Source organism: Lolium perenne, chromosome 5, assembly GCF_019359855.2.
Source record: "Lolium perenne isolate Kyuss_39 chromosome 5, Kyuss_2.0, whole genome shotgun sequence".
Taxonomy (NCBI): Eukaryota; Viridiplantae; Streptophyta; class Magnoliopsida; order Poales; family Poaceae; genus Lolium; species Lolium perenne.
The window spans coordinates 199,093,972-199,106,145 of record NC_067248.2 but is presented as its reverse complement, the minus strand read 5'-3'; the positions used below and the strand labels follow the sequence as shown (position 1 = coordinate 199,106,145).

The following is a 12,174-nucleotide window of genomic DNA, read 5'->3' as shown; positions in this document are numbered from 1 at the left end:
TATATTATGACTTTATTTTTTTGTCTCAAAAATTCCATTTCATATTTTATTATGATAGAGAATTTTATGCTGAGTGGTTTTCATATTTTTATTTATTTTTTTAGAGCTATATTTATTTTATAAAAATTCGGTTAAGTTTCACTTAATTTGGTATTTTTGAAATGTCAAAAATACCCCTCGGGCCCACCTGTCAGGCGGTCAAACTGGTTAGGTTGGACCAACCCACTGGGCTTGGTCCAACCGACCCAGTCGCTCGCGTCACTCTCTCCTCTCCTAACCCTAACTCTCCCAGTGCTCTCGCGATCTATGGTCGCCACCGCCTTCGCCGATTTATCTCGTACAGGCTCCCATAGCAATGACGTATTTTGGTTCAGGCATTTGCTCGTATAACCTCACTAAGGAGGGATCCATTTTCATTGTTACCGTCCCGGCTGTTAAAATTAGGTCCGCTTGCCTAGGAGATAGAAATTCTATCTAAATCCATCTAATCTACTTATCTTCGTTCCCTAATTTCATTCAAGGGATCCTGAGGAAAATAATTGAGTTTCCACCGAGCTGGAACAATATGCTGATGGTTCTAGTAAACCAAAATTACCGTTTTCTAAGAGGTCGAATCCCCCCTTGTTCCTCAGTAGCTCAGTGGTAGAGCGGTCGGCTGTTAACCGACTGGTCGTAGGTTCGAATCCTACTTGGGGAGATTTGATTCATTCTAATGTAAGAATAAAGAATTGAATTAAAGGGCTTGCTTTGACCCTTAGGAGTAGGTATCTCACGACGTTCTGAACCCAGCTCACGTACCGCATTAATGGGCGAACAGCCTGATACGCGTACAACACGCGACCATTGGGAACCCCAAGAGGAAGGTGTGATGCGTACAGCGGCAAGTTTTCCCTCAGTAAGAACCCAAGGTTTATCGAACCAGTAGGAGCCAAGAAGCACGTTGAAGGTTGATGGCGGCGAAGTGTAGTGCGGCGCAACACCAGGGATTTCGGCGCCAACGTGGAACCTGCACAACACAACCAAAGTACTTTGTCCCAACGTAACAGTGAGGTTGTCAATCTCACCGGCTTGCTGTAACAAAGGATTAGATGTATAGTGTGGATGATGATTGTTTGCGAAAACGATGAGAACAAGTATTGCAGTAGATTGTATTCGATGTTAAGAATGGACCGGGGTCCACAGTTCACTAGAGGCGTCTCTCCGATAAGAATAAGCATGTTGGGTGAACAAATTACAGTTGGGCAATTGACAAATAAAGAGGGCATGACCATGCACATACATGATATGATGAGTATTGTGAGATTTAATTGGGCATTACGACAAAGTACATAGACCGCTATCCAGCATGCATCTATGCCTAAAAAGTCCACCTTCAGGTTATCATCCGAACCCCTTCCAGTATTAAGTTGCAAACAACAGACGATTGCATTAAGTATGGTGCGTAATGTAATCAACAACTACATCCTTAGACATAGCATCGATGTTTTATCCCTAGTGGCAACAGCACATCCACAACCTTAGAACTTTCTGTCACTATCCCAGATTTAATGGAGGCATGAACCCACTATCGAGCATAAATACTCCCTCTTCGAGTTACTAGCAAAAACTTGGCCAGAGCCCCTACTAATAACAGAGAGCATGCAAGATCATAAACAACACATAGATAATAGATTGATAATCAACATAGCATAGTATTCTCTATCCATCGGATCCCAACAAACACAACATGTAGCATTACAGATAGACGATCTTGATCATGTTAGGCAGCTCACAAGATCCAACAATGAAGCACAATTAGGAGAAGACGACCATCTAGCTACTGCTATGGACCCATAGTCCAGGGGTGAACTACTCACTCATCACTCCGGAGGCGACCATGGCGGTGAAGAGTCCTCCGGGAGATGATTCCCCTCTCCGGTAGGGTGCCGGAGGCGATCTCCTGAATCCCCCGAGATGGGATTGGCGGTGGCGGCGGCTCTGGAAGGTTTTCCGTATCGTGGCTCTCGGTACTGGGGGCTTCGCGACGAAGGCTTTAAGTAGGCGGAAGGGCAGGTCAAGAAGCGTCACGGGGGCCCCACACAGCAGGGCCGCGCGGCCAAGGGCCAGGCCGCTCCGCCCTGGTGTGTCACCACCTCGTGGCCCAATTTGTCTCTCCCTCGGACTTCTGGAAGCTTCGTGTGAAAATAGGCCCCTAGGCGTTGATTTCGTCCAATTCCGAGAATATTTCCTTACTAGGATTTCTGAAACCAAAAACAGCAGAAAATAGCAACTGGCTCTTCGGCATCTTGTTAATAGGTTAGTGCTGGAAAATGCATAAATATGACATAAAGTATGCATAAAACATGTAGATATCATCAATAATGTGGCATGGAACATAAGAAATTATTGATACGTCGGAGACGTATCAGCATCCCCAAGCTTAGTTCCTGCTCGTCCCGAGTAGGTAAACGATAACAAAGATAATTTCTGGAGTGACATGCCATCATAACCTTGATCATACTATTGTAAGCACATGTAATGAATGCAGCGATCAAAGCAATGGTAAATGACATGAGTAAACAAATGAATCATATAGCAAAGACTTTTCATGAATAGTATTTTCAAGACAAGCATCAATAAGTCTTGCATAAGAGTTAACTCATAAAGCAATAATTCAAAGTATAAGTATCGAAGCAACACAAAGGAAGATTAAGTTTCAGCGGTTGCTTTCAACTTGTAACATGTATATCTCATGGATATTGTCAACATAAAGTAATATAACAAGTGCAATATGCAAGTATGTAGGAATCAATGCACAGTTCACACAAGTGTTTGCTTCTTGAGGTGGAGAGAGATAGGTGAACTGACTCAACATAAAAGTAAAAGAAAGGCCCTTCGCAGAGGGAAGCATTGATTGCTATATTTGTGCTAGAGCTTTGATTTTGAAAACATATAGAGAGCATAAAAGTAAAATTTTGAGAGGTGTTTGTTGTTGTCAACGAATGGTAGTGGGCACTCTAACCCCCTTGCCAGACAAACCTTCAAAGAGCGACTCCCATTTTATTTTTATTTTTGTGTGGCACTCCTTCCAACCTTTACTTTCGCAAACCATGGCTAACCGAATCCTCGGGTCACTGCCAACAATCTCATACCATGAAGGAGTGCCTTTTTATTTTAGTTTTATTATGATGACACTCCTCCCCACCTTTGCTTTCTCAAGCCATGGCTAACCAAATCCTTCGGGTGTCGTCCAACAATCACATACCATGGAGGAGTGTCTATTTTTGTTAATTAATTTGGGACCGGGAATCCCATTGCCAGCTCTTTTTGCAAAATTATTGGATAAGCGGATGAAGCCACTAGTCCATTGGTGAAAGTTGCCCAACAAGATTGAAAGATAAACACCACATACTTCCTCATGAGCTATAAAACATTGACACAACTCAGAGGTAATAAATTTTGAATTGTTTAAAGGTAGCACTCAAGCAATTTACTTTGGAATAGCGGAGAAATACCATGTAGTAGGTAGGTATGGTGGACACAAATGGCATAGTGGTTGGCTCAAGGATTTTGGATGCATGAGAAGTATTCCCTCTCGATACAAGGTTTAGGCTAGCAAGGCTATTTGAAACAAACACAAGTATGAAGCGGTACAGCAAATCTCACATAAAAGACATATTGTAAACATTATAAGACTCTATACCGTCTTCCTTGTTGTTCGACCCTTACTAGAAATTATCTAGACCTTAGAGAGACCAATTATGCAAACCAAATTTTAGCAAGCTCTATGTATTTCTTCATTAATAGGTGCAAAGTATATGATGCAAGAGCTTAAACATGAGCACAACAATTGCCAAGTATCACATTATTCAAGACATTCTACCAATTACTACATGTAGCATTTTCCGTTTCCAACCATATAACAATTTAACGAAGAAGATTCAACCTTCACCATGAATATTATGAGTAAAGCCTAAGGACATATTTGTCCATATGCAACAGCGGAGCGTGTCTCTCTCCCACACAATGAATGCTAGGATCCATTTTATTCAAACAAAACAAAAACAAAAACAAACAGACGTTCCAAGTAAAGTACATAAGATGTGATGGAATAAAAATATAGTTTCACTAGAGGAACCTGATAATGTTGTCGATGAAGAAGGGGATGCCTTTGTTGGAGATATGCCCAAGAGGCAATAATAAAATGGTTATTATAATATATTTTTGTGTTTATGATAATGTTTACATACCATGCTATAATTGTATTAACCGAAACATTGATACATGTGTGTTATGTGAACAACAAAGAGTCCCTAGTATGCCTCTTAACTAGCTTGTTGATTAATGGATGATTAGTTTCATAATCATGAACATTGGATGTTATTAATAACAAGGTTATATCATTGGATGAATGATGTAATGGACACACCCAATTAAGCGTAGCATAAGATCACATCATTAAGTTATTTGCTATAAGCTTTCGATACATAGTTACCTAGTCCTTATGACCATGAGATCATGTAAATCACTTATACCGTAAAGGTACTTTGATTACATCAAACGCCACTGCGTAAATGGGTGGTTATAAAGGTGGGATTAAGTATCCGGAAAGTATGAGTTGAGGCATATGGATCAACAGTGGGATTTGTCCATCCCGATGACGGATAGATATACTCTGGGCCCTCTCGGTGGAATGTCATCTAATGTCTTGCAAGCATATGAATAAGTTCATAAGAGACCACATACCACGGTACGAGTAAAGAGTAATTGTCAGGAGACGAGGTTGAACAAGGTATTGAGTGATACCGATGATCAAACCTCGGACAAGTAAAATATCGCGTGATAAAGGGAATTGGTATCGTATGTGAATGGTTCAATCGATCACTAAAGTCATCGTTGAATATGTGGGAGCCATTATGGATCTCCAGATCCCGCTATTGGTTATTGGTCGGAGTGAGTACTCAACCATGTCCGCATAGTTCGCGAACCGTAGGGTGACACACTTAAAGTTGGATGTTGAAATGGTAGAACTTGAATGTGGAATGGAGTTCGAATATTTGTTCGGAGTCCCGGATGAGATCCCGGACATCACGAGGAGTTCCGGAATGGTCCGTAGAATAAGATTCATATATAGGAAGTCATTTTATGAGATTTAAAATGATCCGGAAGGTTCTATGGAAGGTTCTAGAAGGTTCTAGAAAAGTCCGGAAGAAACCACTATGGAAGGCGGAGTCCCAAAGGGACTCCACCTCCATGGCTGGCCAACCCTAGAGGGGGATGAGTCCCAAGCGGACTCCCCCTATGGGGGCCGGCCACCCCCCCCACATGGAAGGGGGGAATCCCACCCCAAGTGGGATTCCCACCTTGGGTAGGTTTCCCTATCACATGGAAGGTTTTGGGTTCGGGTCTTATTCGGAGACTTGTAGTACAACACTTGGGGCTTCCACCTATATAATGAGGGCCAAGGGGAGGGGGCCGGCCACCCCAAGAACCACCAAGGTGGCCGCACCCCTTAGTGGCCGGCGCCCCCCTCTCCCCAAACCCTAGCCGCCCCGCTCCTCCACTTCCCGCACGCTTAGCGAAGCTCCGCCGGATTTCTCCACCACCACCGACACCACGCCGTCGTGCTGTCGGATTCAAGAGGAGCTACTACTTCCGCTGCCCGCTGGAACGGGGAGGTGGACGTCGTCTTCATCAACAACCGAACGTGTGACCGAGTACGGAGGTGCTGCCCGTTCGTGGCGCCGTGATCAAGATCTTCTACGTGCTTTTGCAAGCGGCAAGTGAATGTCTACCGCAGCAACAAGAGCCTCATCTTGTAGGCTTTGGAATCTCTTCAAGGGTGAGACTCGATAATCCCCTCGTTGCTACCGTCTTCTAGATTGCATCTTGGCTTGGATTGCGTGTTCGCGGTAGGAAATTTTTTGTTTTCTATGCAACGAATCCCTACAGCCTTGGGCATCCCCAAGCTTAGACGCTTGAGTCTTCTTGAAATATGCAGGGGTGAACCACCGGGGCATCCCCAAGCTTAGAGCTTTCACTCTCCTTGATCATATTGTATCATCTCCCTCTCTTGATCCTTGAAAACTTCCTCCACACCAAACTCAAAACAACTCATTAGAGGGTTAGTGCATAATCAAAATTCACATGTTCAGAGGTGACATCATCATTCTTAACACTTCTGGACATTGCACATAGCTACTGAAATTTATGGAATCGAAAAATCCATCAAGCATAGCAAAACAGGCAATACGAAATAAAAGGCATAATCTGTCAAAAACAGAACAGTCCGTAAAGACGAATTTTATTGAGGCACCAGACTTGCTCAAATGAAAATGCTCAAATTTAATGAAAGTTGCGTACATATCTGAGGATCACTCACGTAAATTGGCATAATTTTCTGAGTTACCTACAGAGAATTAGGCCCATATTCGTGACAGCAAAGAAATCTGTTTCTGCGCAGTAATCCAAATCTAGTATGAACCTTACTATCAAAGACTTTACTTGGCACAACAATGCAACAAAACTAAGATAAGGAGAGGTTGCTACAGTAGTAACAACTTCCAAGACTCAAATATAAAATAAAAGTGCAGTAGTAAAATCATGGGTTGTCTCCCATAAGCGCTTTTCTTTAACGCCTTTCAGCTAGGCGCAGAAAGTGTGTATCAAGTAACATCAAGAGACGAAGCATCAACATAATTTGTTCTAATGATAGAATCAAAAGGTAACTTCATTCTCTTTCTAGGGAAGTGTTCCATACCTTTCTTGAGAGGAAATTGATATTTAATATTACCTTCCTTCATATCAATAATAGCACCAACAGTTCGAAGAAAAGGTCTTCCCAATATAATGGGACAAGATGCATTGCATTCAATATCCAAGACAACAAAATCAACGGGGACAAGGTTATTGTTAACGGTAATGCGAACATTATCAACTCTCCCCAAAGGTTTCTTTGTAGAACTATCAGCAAGATTAACATCCAAATAACAATTTTTCAATGGTGGCAAGTCAAGCATGTTATAGATTTTCTTAGGCATAACGGAAATACTTGCACCAAGATCACATAAAGCATTACAATCAAAGTCATTGACCTTCATCTTAATGATGGGCTCCCAACCATCCTCTAGCTTCCTAGGAATAGAAGCTTCGCGTTCTAATTTCTCTTCTCTAGCTTTTATGAGAGCATTTGTAATATGTTTTGTGAAAGCCAAATTTATAGCACTAGCATTAGGACTCTTAGCAAGTTTTTGTAGGAACTTTATAACTTCAGAGATGTGACAATCATCAAAATCCAAACCATTGTAATCTAAAGCAATGGGATCATTGTCCCCAATGTTGGAAAAAATTTTAGCAGTTTTATCACAGGCAGTTTCAGCAGTTTTAGCAGTTTCAGGCAGTTTTTCACGCTTTGCATTAGAAGTGGAAACATTGCCAACACCAATTATTTTACCATTAATAGTAGGAGGTGCAGCAACATGTGGAGCATTAGCATTTCTAGTGGTGGTAATAGTCCAAACTTTAGCTATATTATCTTCTTTAGCATTTTCTTCTTTTTCCCACCTAGCACGCAATTCGGCCATCAATCTTATATTCTAATTAATTCTAACTTGGATGGCATTTGCTGTAGTAACAATTTTATTATTATTATTTTCATTAGGCATAACTTTCGATTTCAAAAGATCAACATCAGCAGCAAGACTATCGACTTTAGAAGCAAGTATATCAATTTTCCCAAGCTTTTCTTCAACAGATTTGTTAAAAGCAGTTTGTGTACTAATAAATTCTTTAAGCTTGGCTTCAAGTCCAGGGGGTGAATTCCTATTATTGTTGTAAGAATTCCCATAATAATTACCATAGCCGTTGCCATTATTATAAGGATATGGCCTATAGTTGTTACTAGAATTGTTCCGATAAGCATTGTTGTTGAAATTATTTTTTAAATGAAATTCACATCAACATGTTCTTCTTGAGCAACCAATGAAGCTAACGGAACATTATTAGGATCAACATTAGTCCTACCATTCACAAGCATAGACATAATAGCATCAATCTTATCACTCAAGGAAGAGGTTTCTTCGACAGAATTTACCTTCTTACCTTGTGGAGCTCTTTCCGTGTTCCATTCAGAGTAATTAATCATCATATTATCAAGAAGCTTTGTTGCGTCGCCAAGAGTAATGGACATAAAGGTACCTCCAGCAGCTGAATCCAATAGGTTCCGCGAAGAAAAATTCAGTCCTGCATAAAAGGTTTGGATGATCATCCAAGTAGTCAGTCCATGGGTTGGGCAATTTTTAACCAAAGATTTCATTCTTTCCCAAGATTGGGCAACATGCTCATTATCCAATTGTTTAAAATTCATTATGCTACTTCTCAAAGATATAATTTTAGCAGGAGGATAATATCTACCAATAAAAGCATCCTTGCATTTAGTCCATGAATCAATACTATTCTTAGGTAGAGATAGCAACCAATCTTTAGCTCTTCCTCTTAATGAGAAAGGAAACAATTTTAATTTTATTATGTCACCATCTACATCCTTATACTTTTGCATTTCACATAGTTCAACAAAATTATTGAGATGGGCAGCAGCATCATCAGAACTAACACCAGAAAATTGCTCTCGCATAACAAGATTCAGTAAAGCAGGTTTAATTTCAAAGAATTCTGCTGTAGTAGCAGGTGGAGCAATAGGTGTGCATAAGAAATCATTATTATTTGTGGTTGTGAAGTCACACAACTTAGTATTTTCAGGAGTACCCATTTTAGCAACAATAAATAAAGCAAACTAGATAAAGTAAATGCAAGTAACTAATTTTTTTGTGTTTTTAATGTAGCAAACAAGATAGCAAATAAAGTAAAACTAGCAACTAATTTTTTTGTGTTTTGATATAATGCAGCAAACAAAGTACTAAATCAAAGTAAAGCAAGACAAAAACAAAGTAAAGAGATTGGAGGTGGAGACTCCCCTTGCAACGTGTCTTGATCTCCCCGGCAACGGAGCCAGAAAACAGTCTTGATACGCGTACAACACGCGACCGTTGGGAACCCCAAGAGGAAGGTGTGATGCGTACAGCGGCAAGTTTTCCCTCAGTAAGAAACCAAGGTTTATCGAACCAGTAGGAGCCAAGAAGCACGTTGAAGGTTGATGGCGGCGAAGTGTAGTGCGGCGCAACACCAGGGATTCCGGCGCCAACGTGGAACCTGCACAACACAACCAAAGTACTTTGTCCTAACGTAACAGTGAGGTTGTCAATCTCACCGGCTTGCTGTAACAAAGGATTAGATGTATAGTGTGGATGATGATTGTTTGTAGAAAACAGTAGAACAAGTATTGCAGTAGATTGTATTCGATGTTAAGAATGGACTGGGGTCCACAGTTCACTAGAGGCGTCTCTCCGATAAGAATAAGCATGTTGGGTGAACAAATTACAGTTGGGCAATTGACAAATAAAGAGGGCATGACCATGCACATACATGATATGATGAGTATTGTGAGATTTAATTGGGCATTACGACAAAGTACATAGACCGCTATCCAGCATGCATCTATGCCTAAAAAGTCCACCTTCAGGTTATCATCCGAACCCCTTCCAGTATTAAGTTGCAAACAACAGACAATTGCATTAAGTATGGTGCGTAATGTAATCAACAACTACATCCTTAGACATAGCATCGATGTTTTATCCCTAGTGGCAACAGCACATCCACAACCTTAGAACTTTCTGTCACTGTCCCAGATTTAATGGAGGCATGAACCCACTATCGAGCATAAATACTCCCTCTTCGAGTTACTAGCAAAAACTTGGCCAGAGCCCCTACTAATAACGGAGAGCATGCAAGATCATAAACAACACATAGATAATAGATTGATAATCAACATAGCATAGTATTCTCTATCCACCGGATCCCAACAAACACAACATGTAGCATTACAGATAGATGATCTTGATCATGTTAGGCAGCTCACAAGATCCAACAATGAAGCACAATTAGGAGAAGACGACCATCCAGCTACTGCTATGGACCCATAGTTCAGGGGTGAACTACTCACTCATCACTCCGGAGGCGACCATGGCGGTGAAGAGTCCTCCGGGAGATGATTCCCCTCTCCGGCAGGGTGCCGGAGGCGATCTCCTGAATCCCCCGAGATGGGATTGGCGGCGGCGTCTCTGGAAGGTTTTCCGTATCGTGGCTCTCGGTACTGGGGGTTTCGCGACGAAGGCTTTAAGTAGGCGGAAGGGCAGGTCAAGAGGCGTCACGGAGGACCCACACAGCAGGGCCGCGCGGCCAAGGGCCAGGCCGCGCCGCCCTGGTGTGTCACCACCTCGTGGCCCCACTTTGTCTCTCCCTCGGACTTCTGGAAGCTTCGTGTGAAAATAGGCCCCTGAGCGTTGATTTCGTCCAATTCCGAGAATATTTCCTTACTAGGATTTCTGAAACCAAAAACAGAAAACAGCAACTGGCTCTTCGGCATCTTGTTAATAGGTTAGTGCCGGAAAATGCATAAATATGACATAAAGTATGCATAAAACATGTAGATATCATCAATAATGTGGCATGGAACATAAGAAATTATCGATACGTCGGAGACGTATAACAGCCCAACCCTTGGAACCACCTACAGCTCCAGGTGGCGAAGAGCTGACATCGAGGTGCCAAACCTTCTCGTCGATGTGGACTCTTGGGGAAGATCGGCATGTTATCCCTAGAGTAACTTTTATCCGTTGAGCGACGGCCCTTCCACTTGGCCAACTCCGGCCAAAACCGGCGATGAGATGGGTGGCAATCGAACCGCCGTTCGATGGCGCACCATCTGGTCCGCGTTGATTTGTGTTTTGCCGCTGTTCCCGCTCGCCCCCAACCTTTCTGTGTCTCGGCCGCACGGATCCGTGAAGATCTGCCGCTCACCGGCGTTTCTGGCGCCATGGCGCCGCCGTAGGGTGCTGGGTGTTGCGGCGCTGGTCGAGGCTTGGCTTGGCCTGGCCTGCCGTGCGCCCGACGTGTGCCGCCGTGGCCGCCATGGCCGCGACTGCCGTCTGCTCGCCCTGGTACGTGTTCCATTACATCTCTCTCTATTGTATGTTCTTCCTCCTCCTCCTCCACTGGATGCCTTGGCGTCCAGGTTGTTGTGCTGCTGCTGCTGCTCCTGCGCCTATGTGCTCTGCGCCGTGCTACTGCTTGTGCTGCCATGGTGTGCTAGGTGCTGCTCCTCTATGTGCCATGGATACTAGTTCCTGCTGCTCTTCTTGCCCTGTTCTATGCTTTGCTGTTGCATGTTCTATGCCCTAGCTTGTGCTGCTCTACTTGACTAGATTTTCATGATTCCGTGCTTCCTAGCTGCTTCTGTTCATGCTGTAACACTGCTGTGGCACTCCTGTAATTGTTCATGAGTATCCAGTGATGCTCATGGTCTAGTGGATTGCTCCTGTTATTGCTACTGCTGCTAGACTATCATGTGTGTTCATAATTTTGGCCTCTGGCTTGATTACTGTGTGTAATCCTTGCCATCTGCAAGAGCCAGTGCCCCTGGAATGTTGCTTATTGAGCTATGAATCATGGAAATGCTCTATTGAGCATAGCTGTTGTCTCTACAGCTCCACCTCTAGATGGTTTGCTTCTGTATATAAATATATGTCACTTATTTGATTATCTGTGATGCATTTGTTAATAAATTGTGGCTATTTATCTTGTCTGATCAATGACTTGATACTTGGCTTGGTTCCAGCATGTTCTCACATGCCCTGGCAAGCCCTGATGATCATATGATCATCATTTGCTTGATAATTGACTGATGTACCATGCTTGTGTCTCACTTATGCTCTCCCTTTTGTCTGTGTGACACACATGCATGTGCTGGTGTTTGCTTTTTCTTGATCAAGTATCTGCTAATGCTTGCAGTGATCCTCTGGATCATTTGCAAGTCACTACAAGAAAAGTTCTGATAGACAACGTCTCAAAATCGTCCGCTAAGGGGCATTTTTCGTCGCCTATGGGCCTAACCCGACGATATGGGTTCTGTTGTCGAAACTGCGTCAGGCAAAGTCCTACCACGTTTTTTTCGGTCCGTTGCGCTTGGGTGCCCTTCCGCCACGGAAAATCGGACCGTTGCAGAAGTGTTTCCGGGAGCCCGTTGACTGCTGACGTCATGCAAACTGACACGTGGCAGACGCCGTTAACTGGCAGTTAACG

The 12,174-nt window shown here is 42.9% G+C and overlaps 1 non-coding gene across 1 annotated transcript; it reads left to right on the top strand.

Moving 5' to 3' along the window:
* Window positions 1-625: 625 nt before the first annotated feature.
* Window positions 626-697, top strand: TRNAN-GUU (transfer RNA asparagine (anticodon GUU)). Its single transcript has one exon. It is a non-coding gene; the product is annotated as a tRNA-Asn (tRNA).
* The last annotated feature ends 11,477 nt before the right edge of the window (window positions 698-12,174 follow it).